Below are 18,072 nucleotides of genomic sequence, written 5' to 3'. Positions count from 1 at the left end.
TATTCGAAAGCCTTTTTATGCCACTTTTCCGACTCAATTACCGAAAACAAATTATTTAATTCCTCCGAAGTGCTTGATAGAAAATTAGTGGATTATATAATATATTATTAGAAAATATACTTAATAATCTATATATCATATTATTATTTGATATATTTCTTGTTACAGACAACTTAATCTGGCGCTTACACCGCAAATTTCACTTTATTTCTACTTAGAAAAAAGCTTTTTATTTTAATTATATATTGACAGGACCGCTAGACCGCTAAATATTATATAAAATAGCTAGATGCCATACTAATTTGCCTTGATATTCCAATCCACATTATTTCTAAAATAAATATTCTACCCTTCCTTCTATGCCATATTTATTACCAACAAACAATTTAACAATTCATTAGCAGCAAACAGATTTAAACATCCAATTTTAATTTCCGTATAAATAATAAAAGAGGCTGACTCCACTCCGATTGTTGCTTGAAATCTGAGCAAATTACAAACCTAACGTGCAACAATTCAACTCGTTATTGCTATTAGTCTTTCCAAGGGCAAATCATCGTCAATAGCTTTGTACCGAAATAGCAACATAAGGGCGGCCACTCAGCTTTTACCGACTTTACAACACTTTTCGAAGTCGTTCCCTCGGCGCTTTAAGATTGACTCTAATTTCTGTTATTTCAGCTGCTCTCGCTTCTGTTTCACCTTCAGACTTTCCTTTTAATCACTCGATGTGAACGCGCCGCTACTCGTAAAATCCTTTTTATCGTTTTTACGATAAATTGCGTTGGAACAATTATAATTTCTCACACCACCTCAACCTCTTAGCAGTTAGCTTGCATTTCGTGCGCTTGACCGCTTTACACCGGAGGCTCCCTTTGGTAAATTGGTTAATTTTCGCCAACTGTTTGGGTGCTTGGAAAACGTTGGTAAACAATTCAAATTTCGTAATTGGCCGTCATAAGAATATGATGTGGCATGAGGTTGTAGTGCAATAACAACAACAAAGCAAAAATAGCGGCAACTCAAGGGCTAATAAAGAAAACGCAATAAGCATCATTGCGCTGAAATATTAAACTCTTATCCTACCTTACAAAGCCAAGGAATAAGCGTACGTACATAAAATAACAAAAACGAGTATGTATAAAGAAAAATAAGGTTGCAGGAAATTCGGTTGAATTCGGCGACTTCGATAAAGGTGTCCAACAAATAAAAATAAAATACTGACCCTAAGCTAAACACTGCGCTGACTACAAGCTTCATTTATTCACCTGCTGACTTTGCTATACCCCACTCCTCCTCCCTTGGGTTTGCTTAATTCTCTCTTAGCTAATTTACGATTCATTTGGCGTGCGGGCCAAGAAGACTTTCTTCTTCTTATGCTTCACTTTTATTTGTTTTATACTTTTTCTTTGTAACACAACTCCTTTCATTTTTGTTTTTTGCATATTTTGCCACGTTGCCCAATTTTAGTGGCTTAATAAAATACGGTAATAATTCCGATTAGAATTATTAAATGAGTTAATTGTGCCGTAAAAAAGGGCTACACTTTGACCAGTCGTAACTGCACATTGTGTGCGCTCCATAAAGTATGCAACAATGGGCATAACTGGTCTTATATTAGGTGAGTGAGTGGGAGTGTGACAGCTGTCACTTTGTCGTAGATATGCTCACAATAATAATAATTATTTTATTTAGCAGTCTTAATTGCATATCTATAAAATAAGAAACCGTGGAAATGGGTTATGTTGTAGAAGTTGACATAAAGGGAGTGTAGCGAAAACGGACTTTGGTGAAAAGTGATCGTAATGAGAATCTTAGTATGAATATCAGGAAAGAGCTTTCAAACATTTTCCGGAATTAATTTAAAGCTTTTAAATAAAGAGCTGAGATGCCAAGTTTTCCACCAAAAGCAGTTAGCTCGATCATTTTATTAATTGGCTTTGTGCTATATATATTTATATCGCACATTTTATTAAGTCTACTTGCTGAAAATGCTGCAGCATCAGCTGTGACCGCTCTCCACTGCATACCAAAAAAGCGCACATTAATGCTAACCCTTTTTGTTGTCCAGCAAGATGTTGCAATTATTTCGATTAATTTAATTTTGCCACTTCTAAAGAGAAAGCGCCCTGTGGCTGTTATAAAAAGTGTCAAAAAATTTTCATTTACAAAAAATGCAAAAATGTAATGATTACGCTTCGGCGGCAAAGCGCAATTTGAAACGGAAATCAATTTCAATTTTTGCACGCTAACTGTCACCAGCTGCGAATAATTTGAGACGCTCGACTGGCTTTTGCAACTGTGTTTTACGCATATACAAATGCAAAGAGGGAAAAGTTTGAAGGGATGCGGCAAGGATGAAGTGTTGAAAATGTGGGCGGACTGAAATTGAAACATTAAACTTAACGCACGTACGCTTGAAAAAAACGCACTGAGGCGCATTAAACAAAAAAGAGCGCAAACAAATTATATAAAGAATTTAGAATGTTATAAAAACTGGAGTCGAAGAGAATGCGAGTAACACAAAAAAAGAAGAGGAAGTAAGTGTGAGGCTGCATATGGTTCTCCGAATGTTTATACCACGAAAAATAGCTTTTATGAAAATGGGTAAGCTATACTAAGCTTAGGCTATGTCACACAAGCGAAAGCTCATTTCAAGCTTACTGCTTATATTATAGTGGTCTAAGTAAAAATGCCACACGAAGTGATAATAGTTCTTCGCATTAATTTTAGTGAATGCGAAAGTATTACCTAAAGCTTCCACAGCACATAGAGAAAAATTATAAATCTTTTACATAGTTTGAAAAATGATCATGAATCAGAGATAAATACTCAATAGAGAGTAAATTAAGTTTAAAACTTGAAACAAGATCTTTTTTTGTATTACAGGAAAGTCCGCTAATTAAAGTTGAAAGCTCTGATGAAAGCGTTATAGTTTTGTGAAAGTTGTTTTAAAGATAATTTGTACAAAGCAATCATTGCTTGCAATAAAAATTTAAAGGCATTAAAAATATATTTATATTTTATCATCCAGCTTTTAGTAATTTAAGCTTTATCCAGTAAAAGCCAAAGTTTCCTTTAATATTTTGTGAATTCCCTATGGCATACATTTTTAAAAAAGTTATAAATTTTATAATTTACATTAAAGTAAAAGTTAAATAGTGAAAGCTTTTATAATGAGCTTTCACATAATAAATAATTTTTAACTTTTTCCCCTCTTCTTTGTACTTTTTTCGCTCTTCGTATCTCTTTGAATGTATTGCACGCTTGAGTGCGCGCAACAGCATACTTTTAGGCGCCAATGCACCGCCTGCTTGTGCAATGTGGCGGATATTACCATTTCGCGCATATCAAACGTGCTATTCCAACAAGCCTTGCATACTGTTCACTAGCCTCCGGAATGTATCTCATTTTTCCCAGGCGTCCAATGCATTTTACTTACGTATTTAATTTGCGCGTGTGTGTGCTTGTGCGCATAGGGGCTGAGTGTAAGGAAGGGCACGTTTTATTATTATTATCTTTTTTTTTTTTTTGTTAGTTTTCAGCGCTTGAACGCATTTTGTAGCGCAAGTGGTGCAGAAAATTAAAAAGTTACGTTGGAAATGGCAAAGTTTTAACAAATTCATTTATACCAGAGCGCGTTGGATAACAGAGGCCGTTTATATTTTTTACATTTAAACATATTATAACAAATATTCATAAAAATGTTGAAACTAAAATTTTTTGCAGCAATAGAAATTCGCTCTTTTCGCTTAGAAATCAACTTTTATCAACTGCTATCTTTCTATTTTTTTTCTATGTTTCTTGGTGCTACTACAGCCGTTGCGCTATGCGCTTTCGCACACAAAGGTATAATTAAAATAATTAGATTTAAACGTAGCCGCACACAAAAACCACGAATCTTCGCTATATTTTCTCTTTTTTCTCATGTTTTATCTACGGCGATTTCTTTCAATTCCTTTTTTATAATATATATAAGTACAAGTCAACCCACTAGCTTCACTTAAGCTCGACTCCATTCCATTGCTTTTACCACAAATAAGAAGTAGAATTCTCATCACTCACCTCTCCGCGCAAAAAGTATGCAATTAATTTAATTTGTGTCTTATCAGTGCAAAGTCAGCGTCAGCTAGCTTTCGCGTGAGCAGCGAAAGCTTTGTGGCAATGAATGCAAAAAATGTAGTCAAAGTGCATTTAACGAAGTTCTTCTTATGTGTTTTAAGTGGCAATGGTAAGTTGGTGTTCTGGAACTTTTAACATTTCTTTTGAGTGTATTTTTGTGTAATTTGGAAAATGTTGAAATTAAATTTGATTGGCAGATATGCATTTTCTTAAGATTTGAGCCAGTGGAGAATATTAAATAGTCATATTACTTAAACAGGTAAGTTGTTAGTGAATTCGTGAGGGGAATATAGTCAATTTTACAAATAAGAAAATTAATCAAAAGCACACACTAGTTGTACAAGTAGAATAATGCTTTGCGGTGATAGCGAATATCAATATTATTTTCTGTATATTTTCAAACATTATATGTCTATATCAAAATATTTTGTAACACTATGGTATTATATCTATGTAATATTCTGAACTAGAAAATATAGCCTCGCAGAGTGTTCATGTAAAAGCTCGATAGGATTTAAAAAATGCTTTAAATAACCTATTTTTAGAACTCATTATAGAAAACGGTTAAATGGTATAAATAAAAGTGAAGATTCAAAAAGCGTTCGAGTTAAGTGAAAGCTTACAATACAGTAATTGTAAGTAATAGATTTAAAAAGTTCAATATATTAGCGAAAGATTTAAATGTTGCTTAGAAACCAATGTTTAAATGGTAGGAATAGTTACAATCATACATAATCTTATCACTGAAACGTTTTGAAAGCTTTACATGAAAGCTTAAAATACATTTTATGGTTTATAAAGCAATCTTAGACTTTTATCTGATTACTTTTTCGCGCTTTTTTGTATCATGAGCTTTTTCTTTCGACGAATCACACAATTTTATTGAATCTGAAGCCTTAGTCCGTCAAAGTCTTCTCAGTTTCACCATATTTGGGATTATATCCGGGATATGAGCTCTTTTTCTAATATCTACAGTATCTATATATATCTCTTAAGTCTGTCAGACCGCCACTTTTACTTAGCTGCAAATTAAATCAGTGTAAAGAATCAATTGTCGCACACTATAACAAATCACATATCGCCACACTAATACTACTTAGTGTACACTATACTTAGTTAATACTCAATACTCCCGACAACAGATTTTTGGCTCAAATCAAGCAACCAACGTACTGACAACAAAGCCACAAAAGTACGCCCGCCAAATCAAAGCAACCCTGGCACGTACGAACACAACCAAAACTTCACACCCAACTACACTAACAATACCACTGTAGACCGCCGATCGCCCACTCATTTACGACTACGGCCAAAAATACTTACAAGGCTAGCCAGCTCTGAGGCGGTGAGACGATGAATCGGTGTGTGGGTGGAAAATCAAATACATAAAGTGAAATAATTAAAAATCCCTGTTGGCAAATTAAAGCCGCTTAAGTTGTATAGCGTAGCAGACAACGAAAAAACAACAACAACAGAAGGGGTAGGGGGTAATAGAGAAGCGCATAGTAACGAAAGCCAAGGAGCAAAAGCTGTCAGTGGTAGCTATTTGAGTTGAGTCAGGGGACGCTGAGGTGCTTACAAGCTTACACAGCAGCCAAATGGAGAAACAGACAAACCGTTAGAATAGCGAAACCCACAAAAAGACAATAAAATTGCAACGTGAGTGCGGAATAGCGTTGATAGAGCGATGGTGGGATTTATTGCTGCCGAATAGTAGTCCATGTATGTACATATTATATACACATACACGAATCAGGATATACTTAAGTAGATGTACATGTATTTGGTAGTGCGGCTTTGGGATTGCGCAATTCATTTAAAACGTCAAAAAAAAAAACTGTTACTAAATACTTTTACTTGCACTTTTTGTATATGTGTTTTGTTGTTTTTGTAAGCTTGTCTTTGTGAGGCACGAAATCCACCAGGATAATTATAAAATAGAAATAAATCCTTGGCGTTGAGATTAACGAAAGAGACAATAAAATACAGTTACGCAAACATATACACACCCGTGCTTACATACAAAAAGAAAATGTGTATAAGGCGAAGTAAAAGAATATAAGAAACCACAATAAAATGCATCTGTACTGAAAGAAGTAGAGATTTAAAGGCAGAGAAAACCACAGTTAACATCCAGCAGCTAAGTAAAATATAGTGCGCAATAATGATGTATATTTGGTAGTAAACTGCTGGTAAATTAGTACTAAAATCGGTAATTACCATGGTGTTTGGTCCTTAATTGCCAGAAAGTGGTAAAGAAAAGAAGAAATGAGATATATTGCTAGTTTCTTGTTTATTTACATAATTTTGGAGAATAGTTTTGAAGAAATATGGGGCTTACAGTTGCCAAGGAACATTTTCAATATCTAAACACAACCCTGTATTGGGCATATGCAAACCACTCTCTTCATTCGAGGACACCTTGGAAAAATGGCAACATTGTATAAAACTACTTTTGATCATTTCGTTCTATTAATAGTCGGAATCTATAATACATGTTATTTTTAAGTTATATAGTACTATCTACTAGTAGTGTGAAGTAAATACCACGCTAATGCTAGTTTTTTTTATAAGAATTTTATATCTCATATTTTTTTATATTAGTTGATCTTTAAGTGACATTATTTCCAAATTTATAACCTCTCTTCTGATTTTATGTTCTGTGGAAATGAATTTTACTCGTTTCTCACACCGATTTTTATTGCAAAATTCAAGGCACAAATCTCACTCACGCACTATACAATTTGTTTAACGTTTTCCATATTTTATCTCTCTACTCCTCTAGAACGTCTATTTAGATGCTTTTAATCCAGCACAAGAAATTATAATTTAAGCACCGTCTTAGCATTTATTCGTGCCGAAAATCCCGCCCATTATTATTTGTCTTGACTGTCGTCTTAATCTCTCCGAAGACAAAGCTTTTAATGTTTTGTTGTTTCTGAATTATTTTCCTCATATAACTTTTGTTGTTTTTATTTGGTCTTCCTACAGCACGGTTAGCTACTTAAGAAAAACTGCGCGTTATTGTTGTGTTTCTATGCTTCTTGCAATGAAAATATTTACCTTCCACCCTGACAAAGCTAAGAAGTTAAAAACGCATACAAAGCGACATGGCCACTAACGGGCTCAGCTTGTGCATTCTTTATCATTGTGCTTACTGTGCTAACAGAAAAATGGAGTAACTGTTTGTTAGTAAGATTTTTAAGCAGAAGAAGAAAAGAAGTGCTGCGATTTGCTTTGCTTGTTTTATTTTCACATTTAGCGGTAATTTGTTTTTGTTCTGGTTTTTTTTTTTTTAATTTTGCTGCTTTGTACTATATTTGCCTTGTTGTTTTTTAATTTGGTTCTACTAGCATAATATATACGATGTTTAAGTGCTAGTAATTTAAGCTGTTATGGAAATCCACTGTACTCTAGCAAAATACCACGGAAAGGGAGGGCAGGAAACGAAAGAAGGAAATCTGTATTTTGTATTTAGTTGTACCAATATAAATTAGAACACGTTTGATATCTTAATGAGAGACTTAATAATTTGCTAGCTAATTCTGTTACTACAAGTATAGTCTAATAGGAAATAAACAGGGAATTGAAACAATAGAAAAAATGTAAGAATATGAAATAAAAATAGATTTTTTTCAAAGGTGCCAAAAATCGTTCACAAAACTGTAAAATAATACATTAAGAAACGAACTATTTATCTTATCGAACTTAAAAATCTAACAAAACAATTTTACAGTTCATAATTTATGGTTTGAAACTTATTTAAAATATCTTCAAATTCAATCAGCTGTTGCCAAACCGAACGGTATTCATCCGTATTTCCGTTATGTGTCAGGATGGCCGAGCGGTCTAAGGCGCCAGACTCAAGTGCAAACTTACCTACTACTAAAATAGTGGGTTTCCTATAGAGCGTTCTGGTCCTCTCTGAGGGCGTGGGTTCGAATCCCACTTCTGACAAGAATTATTTTTATTGGCGTTGAGGTTTTTTTTTTGATAACTGAATGCATTTGTTTGTACTTTTTCATATAATTTTACTATTAATTGAATTATAACTGTAACTGTAACAAAAAATTTGTATATAAACTCGGTTCTCACATTACATTTTGATTTTACTAGAAATAATAGCAAAGTTGAAAACAAGTTCTGCGCGTTAGCTTGAGCTTTTAATGAAAGTTAACATTAAGAAATTTGATTTTTTGATAATTATATAATCACATGAATTTGAAGAGATGGCTGTCTTAATGCAGCATAGCCACCAACCCCTAATGACAATGCAAAAAGCGGAAACGGTAGCCGCCATTGCCACTTGAAAGCTCCCGGGAAATAACGCATATCAGACTACATCTTCCCTAACTGAAAGTTCAATATAAATTAACGGAGCAAAAGTGCAGACGTGGCGCACAAATAAACCGAAACATAATCAAAAACACATAAGGGCAGATAAACCAACAATATATGTGTATGTGAGTCTTCACATATGTATAAGCATGTATGCATGTGTGATGATAGCAAATCATAATATCATAAAATCCGAGATTAATTGTGCAACTGCATAAGTCATAAATACTCATTAAGAGTTGTATGAGACTGCCAGCCAGGATGCTGCTCCTTATATTATGTAATATGCCGGCATGGCTTTGCGCCTAAAGGCATGCTATGGCAGTGTAAAATAACAATTTTATGCTGGCAAGTTTGCCGCTGTTGTTGCGCATGAAGTGCCGACTGTGTTAAGGGCTGATGGCTTAGCTAAAACCTCAATGGACCGGTGTCATACGTACATATACAGTTGTATATATATAAATACATACAGACCACAACTGTTTTGTTCACATGGATGTAATTGTACTTTTATGCATTTGTATGTCTGCACCGTGCCACGGCTAATGCGGCATAAAAATAGTAACTGTAGCAATCACAACAATAACAACATATCACCCACCAACAATAATCATGCTGATAATGCCACTGTTGACTTTTGATATTAACAAAGCTAATGGAAAATTATGACAAATGTAATGGGGTAACAACAACAACAACATTGGGTACTTGGAGCCACCGCTGTCTAATTGCGCTGAGAATTGAGGGTCATAGATATACTTAGTTACATATGAATTAAGCTTCTTAAGTGCAGCGTGCAACAAGCTCTTGGTAGATAATAAGTTGATATGTGGAACTAAGTTTGATGCGCACTTCTTAGTTGGGGTTCCGTGTTTGGAATAACGTGAAAAGTCCCCACCTTTGCCACACTTGTATTACGCTCATATATTTTTATTAATATTATGTAACTATTGTATGTATGTATTTTTGTGACATTGTATAAATGAATGCAAGCTCGATGGTGAGTGGTGTTCTCGTTATTTTTGTGAAGCTTCACCTCCTTCCTAGTACGAATTCTTTCCTGTTTTTATCATCATAATACCTTTTTGTATATACATGTATGTACTCTACCTAATGGTGTATGAAATTGCATTTAAAGTAAGAATAACAGTGCTAACATTAGGATGATCTCATTTGGTCAAAGGATGCTTCATTAAAAAATACTTCAGAGAAGAGAAGGAGATAGAAAGGATGACAAATCTCGAATCGATAATGTTAATATATAAAATTATAAGTACCGTATGGTATTAAAAGGTCTTTAACTCGATTTTGATCGATCTGAAAAATTTCTACAGATACCGTAGCGTTGCTTTAAAAAATTATCCATGCCAAGTTTTGTGAAGATATCTCTTCAAATCAAAAAATTTTCCATACAAGAACTAAATTTGGATCAGTCAGTTTGTATGGCAGCTATATGTTATAGTGGTTTGATATCAGCGATTATAAGAATATGAATAGACACTGGGAGGGAAAAGAATATGAGTCAAATTTCAGACCGATATCTCAAAACGGAGAGATTAATTCAAGTATATACAGATGGACAGGCAGACGAACATGGCTACTTTATGGGGTATCTGCAGTTTCCTTCATGGTAAACTTAATATACTTTATTCAGGGTATAATAACGCAAGAGAGAGCATGAAGTTATGACACAATACGGGGAATTTAAAACCAATATTATAGCCAACAAAATGGGATTAAGCTGGGAAATAAGGTATGTGTTTAAACGAGATATTATGAGCCAATAAAAGTGAATATCAAATGGGACCAGAAAATGAGGTACGAAATGAGACAAAACATCTTGAGAGTGTACATACTTATATCAGCTGACAACATGCTCGAGGCAATGCGAGATAGCTAAAGTACCGCTAGTAAAACATAAGGTTTGAAACAAAATAAAGGTCTATAAATAACAAAATGGCCATATAAAGTTTTATGGGTAATTTCTGACAAAAGTAAACTAAATTATGAGGAATGAGTTGTAATGAAACTAGAATAAAGTATACGTATGTGTATGTAGTATGTAGTATATAAATAACATATGATAAAATAAATATGAAAGCAAATAAGAGATCAAAGCTGGGATTCACACTAAACCGTTCGTTCTAATCTAATTAGATCTAATAGAAAGTTATGGTAGTGCGATTAAATAGTAATATTAGCAAAAAAATGTAATTAAAAAATATTCCAAAACTTCTGAGTATACGTTACAGTGTCGTGAAGTTGGATTGCAGTTAAATTAATTTTTGCTGCTGCATCTAAAACCGTTTTCACTTTGGCTAGTCTGACTTCTACAGCATTCCTACAGTAGTTTTTTTTTTGTTTTATGCACCCATCATTCCCACACGCGTGTTAGCGATTGTATGTCCACATAAGCTGTTTTTTTTACCCCTGAAATATCCACTGTGGCCTTCCTCATTCAGCCACTATAATTCAGCAATCGCTTTTCCGATTTACGACTAGTTGAGAATATATCTTTGTAGGGCTACTGGCATACGCACAAGATCCGCTTAGTGCGCCACGATATACAGAGCGTCTGTGTTGTTTTTATGTTGCGTTTTTTTTTTGCAAGTTTTAACTACAACTATACGCCAAATGACAATGTCATGCCCAGCCTAAAGTTTGTTGCTGTAGTTTGTTAAATTGACGCATGATAGGCCAACAGTACGCAGATAAAACGAAATAAATATGTCTATACATTTGCTTACAAATGTACGAGTATGTGCAGTTGTGTGTGCACACCTGGAAGCCCTGCCAATGCACCTACCAGCTTCGGTTGTAATCACCCACTCACCTGACGCCAGCAGTTAGCCTTATGCCCCACGGGCTGTGCCACGTTCTGTGCGTCTGATAAGTTTTAATCCCTTTTGCTAGCAGCATCATCGTCACCCCAAACAGCAATAGCAACAGCAACAACAATAATAACAACAACAATTATAGCCATACAAATCTCGAAAATTTGTAGTTGATAAATTTATTGCATAAGCTTTATGGGCGCGCTCGACGTAAATCAAAAACACCAGTGTCACTGTGTGTGTGTGTGTGCAAGTTGTAGTCAACTTCTGTGTCTGTGTGTGTGAGTTTTCCCAATTGCATTTCTGCTCACTATTAAAATTTGTTTGCATCAAATGAGTTGGGGCAGCAATGAATCAGAAGTGTTGATATACACACACATGCAATCATATTATTTATATGTAAGTATGTATGTGTGTGCTATGCGGTTGTGTGCGTTGTGCTTGGTTGTAGAAAAGTTTAAATTGAAGTTAAATCATTGCAATTAAAAGGGAATTTGCAGTCATTGCGAATGTGCTTTATCCAAGTGCTGGCAGGCATTTTACGAATTTACCAAATTTGTTGCACAGGTCATTCATATTAAACGAAATGTGTGTGTGTAACTGTGTATACACATGTATAACAGTGGTGTATGCTTGTTTTGTACACGAAGAGGATTTAGCTCCGCAACAGACAAATTGTTATAAATTAGCCTACAACTTAAGTGTTATTGAAAATAGAATTTTGTTGAAAATACTTACTATGTTGCGATGCCTATCGTATTTAGGGTGTAAAATGTTTAAAATATTGTTTTTATAAAATTCATTTATATTAGTTGCTAAATGGATAAAATATATTGGCATAAAATTAATAAATATTTTACTTTTAGGTTTTACTGCTTTTATTACATGATTACAAAAATTGATAGAAAGTATTTTCGATATTTTTTTTTTTTGGTTGCACCGAAGTTATAAAAAATCTCAAAAAAACAAGTTTCCATATAAGAACTTGATTTTGACTTTTCCGTTTATATGGCAGCTACATGCTATAGTGGTTATGTTTAAAAAAATTTGTTCACAGATGATAGTGTTGCCCTCGATATAAATTAGTGCCAAATTTCGTGGAGATATCTTGTCAATTAAAAAATTTCCCATACAAGTGCTTGATTTTCAGCGATGAGTTTGTATGGCAGCTATATGATACAGTGGTTCGATATGAAAAATATGTACGAAGATTATAGCGACACCTTCAGTAGAAGTTCAAGTCAAATTTCATGTAGATATCTGGTCAAATATAAAAGCTTTCCACACAAGGACATGAATTTTAGTAGCTATATGCTACCTCTACCGGCTACCTCCCGAAAATGTCTTTAAATATCGTATCGTTGTCTTTAAAATAATCCGTGCCAAATTTCATGAAGATATATCATCAAATAAAAGTTTTTCATACAAGAAGAAGTGCGATCAGCTTATATCGCAGCTATATGCTATAGTTGTTTGGTTTAAAAAATTTACTGTGAGATTGTGGCATTGCTTTGGATAATACATAATCTATTCCGAATTTTATGCAGATAAAGGTTTCTGGGGAGTAGAGGATGGGCGAAAAATTTCGTATATAGAGAGATGGAGAGCCGGACATGGAGTGATCGGTTCAACTTGTCACGTATATATATATTTTATAGGAAACGTCAAAGTTTAATTTATGGTGTTACAAACTTTTCGCCAAACTCGATTACTTTGTTGAGGGTATAACTATATAATTTTGATCAAAAGGGGGGAAAACGTTGGGGAAAATATTTATCGGAAAAATAAATCTTATACTATAACAGTTTTTTATATTTTGTAAGCGCTGATGAGGTGTTAGAAAATTAAATTACACAATCAATTTCATGACAGAGAAGAGAGACCTTCACATATTAAATATGATTTACAAAAATATAAAAAATACCAAAACAATTTGTAGTGGGTGGAAATGAAGCCGACAAAAGGCCAAAATTAAATGTTTTCAAAAGTCAGTCGAATATGAGAATTAAATTACATTCAATGGTAAAAATGCTGGCTCACTGGCATGTGTTAATGGTAAACTCAACAACAAAGAAGAGAACAAAACGATGAAATTCCGAACGGACATTCCATATTATTTAAAGAAAGGTATACATTAAAAAATGGAAAAAAACAAAAAATTTGCCTAAAAGCTATAATAAATAAAAACCAGGCGAAACAAATTATATTTTTCAATGCAAACATTTTGACACAAGCGCACGTGCATATTATTAAACCATACGTTTGAACGGCACATTACTCACCACATTTCGAAAAATGTTCCACACATTCTCCAGCGCAAATATCTGGGGAGCAGCACAGTGTTGCTCTGCGTGGCTTGGCTGCTGTGAAATATTTAAACACTTCTCATTGTTGTGCTTTAAATTTGTTTTTTCCACCTTATACCACTTTTAATTCGAAAAATTTGTACAAAAGACCCATTGAAATGTTGGCGAAAATTGAAAATGCTGAAAATCTCTTGTGGCAAGCTTGATGCGTCGGAATTGATGAGTGCGGAAGGTTACATACAGTGCCAAAACAGCAAAGTGAGAATAAATTTGTGTTGCGGTCATGAGATTTCGTTGAGCGCTTGCCTGGTAAGCGCTACGATCTCTTGTGTGATTAGTGGAGCTTTCTGGTGAAAGCTATGCGCGCGGTACGCCAGCGTGCTTTCGGCGAGTGACATGCTGTGACATTAATTTTACTTCGGCACATTATTATTATTATTTTTTTTTTGTGATTTAATATAGGTTACGGAGTTAGGTTGTTCAAAATCTGACTTAGCAGCACCTTAATGAAGGCTTGAGCTTACTGTGAGGTCAATAGGGTGCTCGCGGAAAGTAAAGGTTCTTAATTATTGTAGAGAATACGTTTGAGCGAAACTATTGTTTGTTGTCTCAGTTCTAATGGCTAATGAAATTCAGGAGTTTCCATGAGCTTCCATAAGCTTGACTTCGTCAGAAAAGTTTTGATTATTTGAGTTTAGATATTACGATATTTTTCCTTTAAGAAATTTAGCGAAAATTAAGTAACAGCAATATACTCTCGAATTCAGTCTTCGAAGCATTTCAGACACTTTAATTTATGAAGATAACTCCAACTTTAATATTTCAGTTCCTCCTTCCTACAGTCTGCCGTAAAACATTCCGGGAAGTTGTGAATATTTCCTCCCCAATTTTCTGTTGAAATTCGTAATTTGTACTTTGCGCTATCAAATCTTGCAAATGAAGGTCTTCCTCACACCACTTAACTAACTAATGACACAAAAGAAATCACCAACAAATTTTATGCAACACTGTGCTCCCAATCTACAATGAGTTTGCTGCCAAATATTCACACACACGCGAAGTGCGATGGTAAAAATCCGCGCGAATAATTCACAATAAATAAAGCCGCAGATTTTCATATGAAATTGGCGAAACCGCCAAATAAGCGCCGCGGGCGCAGCCACATGCCATCGCATGCACATACACACATCGTAAATAAATAAAAAATTACATATGAACCCGAGGGAATGGGGATTTGCAACATATTTGTGGCATAACCAAATTCGAATCAACGCTTGGCATGCTGGATTTGTTGCCGTCGCCGTTGCTGCTGCTACTGCATTTGATAGGATATTTTATTGCGGTTTTTCGGTTTTTCGCGCGCATAACTTAAAAATTGCATACACAGCGCGCATAAGCCATGCCACAAATACGTCTACATACTTATACTCTCGCATTTGTAAATTTAGCATATGAGGTTTTTCTGTGGATATGTGTGTGTGTGAGGGGGACGGCAAGTTTGAGTACGCTGCGGTTGCAATGACAAAAATTTCTATGCTTTTGGTTTCATTGTTTTACCAAATTCATTGCTCTCGAAATATTTGAAATTATTCGGAAATTCTTTGTAAATTAATGAATCTATTCACGATGGTGATAAATTTCGAGTGCATAAATACACTAGAAGAAATATAATTTTTCAATTATGTAGGATTTTGTGTGCACAAAATTATTACGCGTAATTTTTGATGAAATCAATGATTTGTTTTGGAGATCATTTGTTTATAAAGTGGTTTTAAAGGCACAGCACAAATAGTATATAATTGGTGACAAACAACAGATGGTGCAACAACTTATTAGGGAACAGCAGAGAAAGAAGATGTGGAAAACAAATATACGCTTGAAACAACAAATGTTTTCTCTATTGCTTAAATGGAATTTTTTAATTTTTTTCACTAAAAGATACAATTTTTTTGAGAGCTTTCGCCTCGATTCTAGTATTTTCGAGAAAACTTGTTACAAAACCTACCTCTGACATATGCTAGTTGCGAACAGGTAACCGCTGAAGCTATTAGAAAGTCATATACAAGGATCGTCTTGACTTAAGAAACGACAGTAGAACCGCCAGCTGTAAACCTGCCATTTTCCGATGTGCAATATTTCTGCTTAGCGGAGATATGAATCCACTTTTCACATCTTTGGAAAGTCTAAGATACTGTGGTGGTATACAAATTCGGCAGATCATTTTGAGTACTGTAGGGTTAAGGTTTACTCTTCAATGACTACTGAATTAATTCCACCGGATTTGAGCAACAAAGCAATAAGACAACAGATGACGCTGCTAAACTAAACTGTCCATTGAGTATAAAGTTTAACCTGCAATATTTTACAGTCATCCAGTAAATTTCTAAAATTGAGAAAAAAATTGAGAATCAGACTAATACTGATACCTAGAGTTCTCGAAATGCAATTTCCAAACAAATGTGAAGTTGAAAATCCTCTTCGTCTTATATTCCACTTAAAAGCTTTCACAGGTTTGCTTCGTATGCTATATTGTAATTAGCACGAAGTTGTCGAAATCGTTCGTTGTTCTCAGGCAGGCCATCATTGCCCTTCGGAGATGTAATACTCAAATGAAGTAAAGCAGTGGAACATAAATCTTACAACGTCAACCTCCAACACGATCCCTTTTAATACCCTTATAGAATTTGTCAACTTCCCTTGAAGCGGTGAAGTGTACAGGAATGCGAGTGAGCGCAAATACAATGAATGAATGAAATGCAATTTCAGGCATCAAATAACCTCACTAAAGCACATGAATGGCTCGGTGCACACACAAACACACCACTTTTTTGCCTTGCAATATAAACCCAAAACTCACTGAATGTTCCATGAATTCTCGCATGCAGTGACTGTAATTAATTTTTAAGCTATTTACCACACCCCAAAAATTAAAACGCCACACTGCTGACAATGCCGATAGCGCTGATGTGGGTATGTCGGCCGACCGAAAGTGAAGACCCAGTGTAAATATACATTTTATGAAATGTGAAAGTGTTTAATGGCCTGGACATGAAATGGGATGCTGATATTGAAACAGAAGCTGAAGCTATAGCTGAAGCCGTAGCCAATGCTGGGCAAATGAATAAACAGCAGTGAATTTGAGCTGGTGGCTGGCCGCCTGTGGTTGTGGCGGTGCGTATGGAAAGGGGTTGACTGATGCTTCAATGAGTGTCCATAATGGCGGACAGGTGGCTGTCATGCGTGTCATTTTCTGGATGATGCAAAGCAAAAACAAAAATGCAAGAACAAAGGGTGAGAGCGAGTGGGGTCTTGATCTATGGTGTAACGAACATTATTGTGTCTCTTATCATATTACAAACAATTAAGTTGAATAACAATAAGAACAACAGCGAGCGGCAATACCTGTGCAACACGAAAAACAATTAACCACCAAGCGTGATGGCAGTAATAGCAACAACAGCAGCATACTAACAACAACAATGATAAGAATATTTTGGTGCTGCGCATTTTTCGTTGAAATTATGGAAAGCGCCTTTGATGCTAGCGTTGCCACTAGCAACAGACTACCAACATATGTATGTATATATATTTTTAGCGCACACTGTAGCTGGTTTTTGTCGCATATTTCATTGTTGACAATGAAAATTGACGCAGTGATTTTGCGAAACAATGTCAACACTTAACTTAACGCAGCAGCTGGCGATGACAATGTTAAATGGGTGAAAATTGAAATTATTTACAAACAAAACTATGCACACACACACGCGCGCCAATACTCAAACACACACACCAGTGCTTTAGCGCTGTGGCAATCTACTTCGCCAAACACCTGCACTTCCATCTTTTCCACCAACACTGCTGCCACCTCATCGCTTGCGTCACCACTGCTTACCATCCTGCGGCGTTGGAAAATTCAATCAACGCGTTACTATGCTGTTGACATCGTAATTGGTGTTGGCCGTTGCTGCTGCGTTCGCTGGTGTGTTAAGCGTTGTTTATTCCTGCGCGCTTGTCGTGTATGTGTGTGTGCATGGCTGTGTAAGTGTAGCGCGCATCATTTCCTTGGCAACTAACCGTTAGCTTCTGCTAGCGATTGTAAGTGGTGTCAATGCATTGAGCGACCATTTAATTTGTACACATTTCACGGTCTGTCGATCCTTTTGACTTTCGACTCCATCGCGTGGTACTCGTCGGTTGCCACCTGTCTGTCTCTTCTGGCTGTTTGCACACGTACACTTTTAAAGCGAAATTATAATTGCTGACTGCATTAGGGACAGAGAAATATGGAATATAAGTTAATGAATGGTTTGAGAAAAGCTTTGCAAAAGTTTGTAGGAGTATTTCAGAATTTAAATTGGCTGAATTCCGACATAAGCATCGTCAAATCATACTCATAGCCCCGAGAAAGTGTTTCTGATATTCCAAATTTATTCCACTTTATACCGTTAGCTGTTTAAGAAGTGTTTTCTGTA

General features: G+C 35.3%; 1 non-coding gene across 1 annotated transcript; it reads left to right on the top strand.

The window, feature by feature from the left end:
* The first annotated feature begins 7,952 nt into the window (after nucleotides 1-7,952).
* Nucleotides 7,953-8,079, top strand: TRNAL-CAA (transfer RNA leucine (anticodon CAA)). The gene is made up of 2 exons: nucleotides 7,953-7,990; nucleotides 8,035-8,079. It is a non-coding gene; the product is annotated as a tRNA-Leu (tRNA).
* The last annotated feature ends 9,993 nt before the right edge of the window (nucleotides 8,080-18,072 follow it).

This window comes from Bactrocera oleae, chromosome 4 (genome assembly GCF_042242935.1).
Source record: "Bactrocera oleae isolate idBacOlea1 chromosome 4, idBacOlea1, whole genome shotgun sequence".
Lineage (NCBI taxonomy): Eukaryota > Metazoa > Arthropoda > Insecta > Diptera > Tephritidae > Bactrocera > Bactrocera oleae.
Note: the sequence above shows the minus strand (reverse complement) of the source record. Positions and strands in the feature narration are given on the sequence as shown.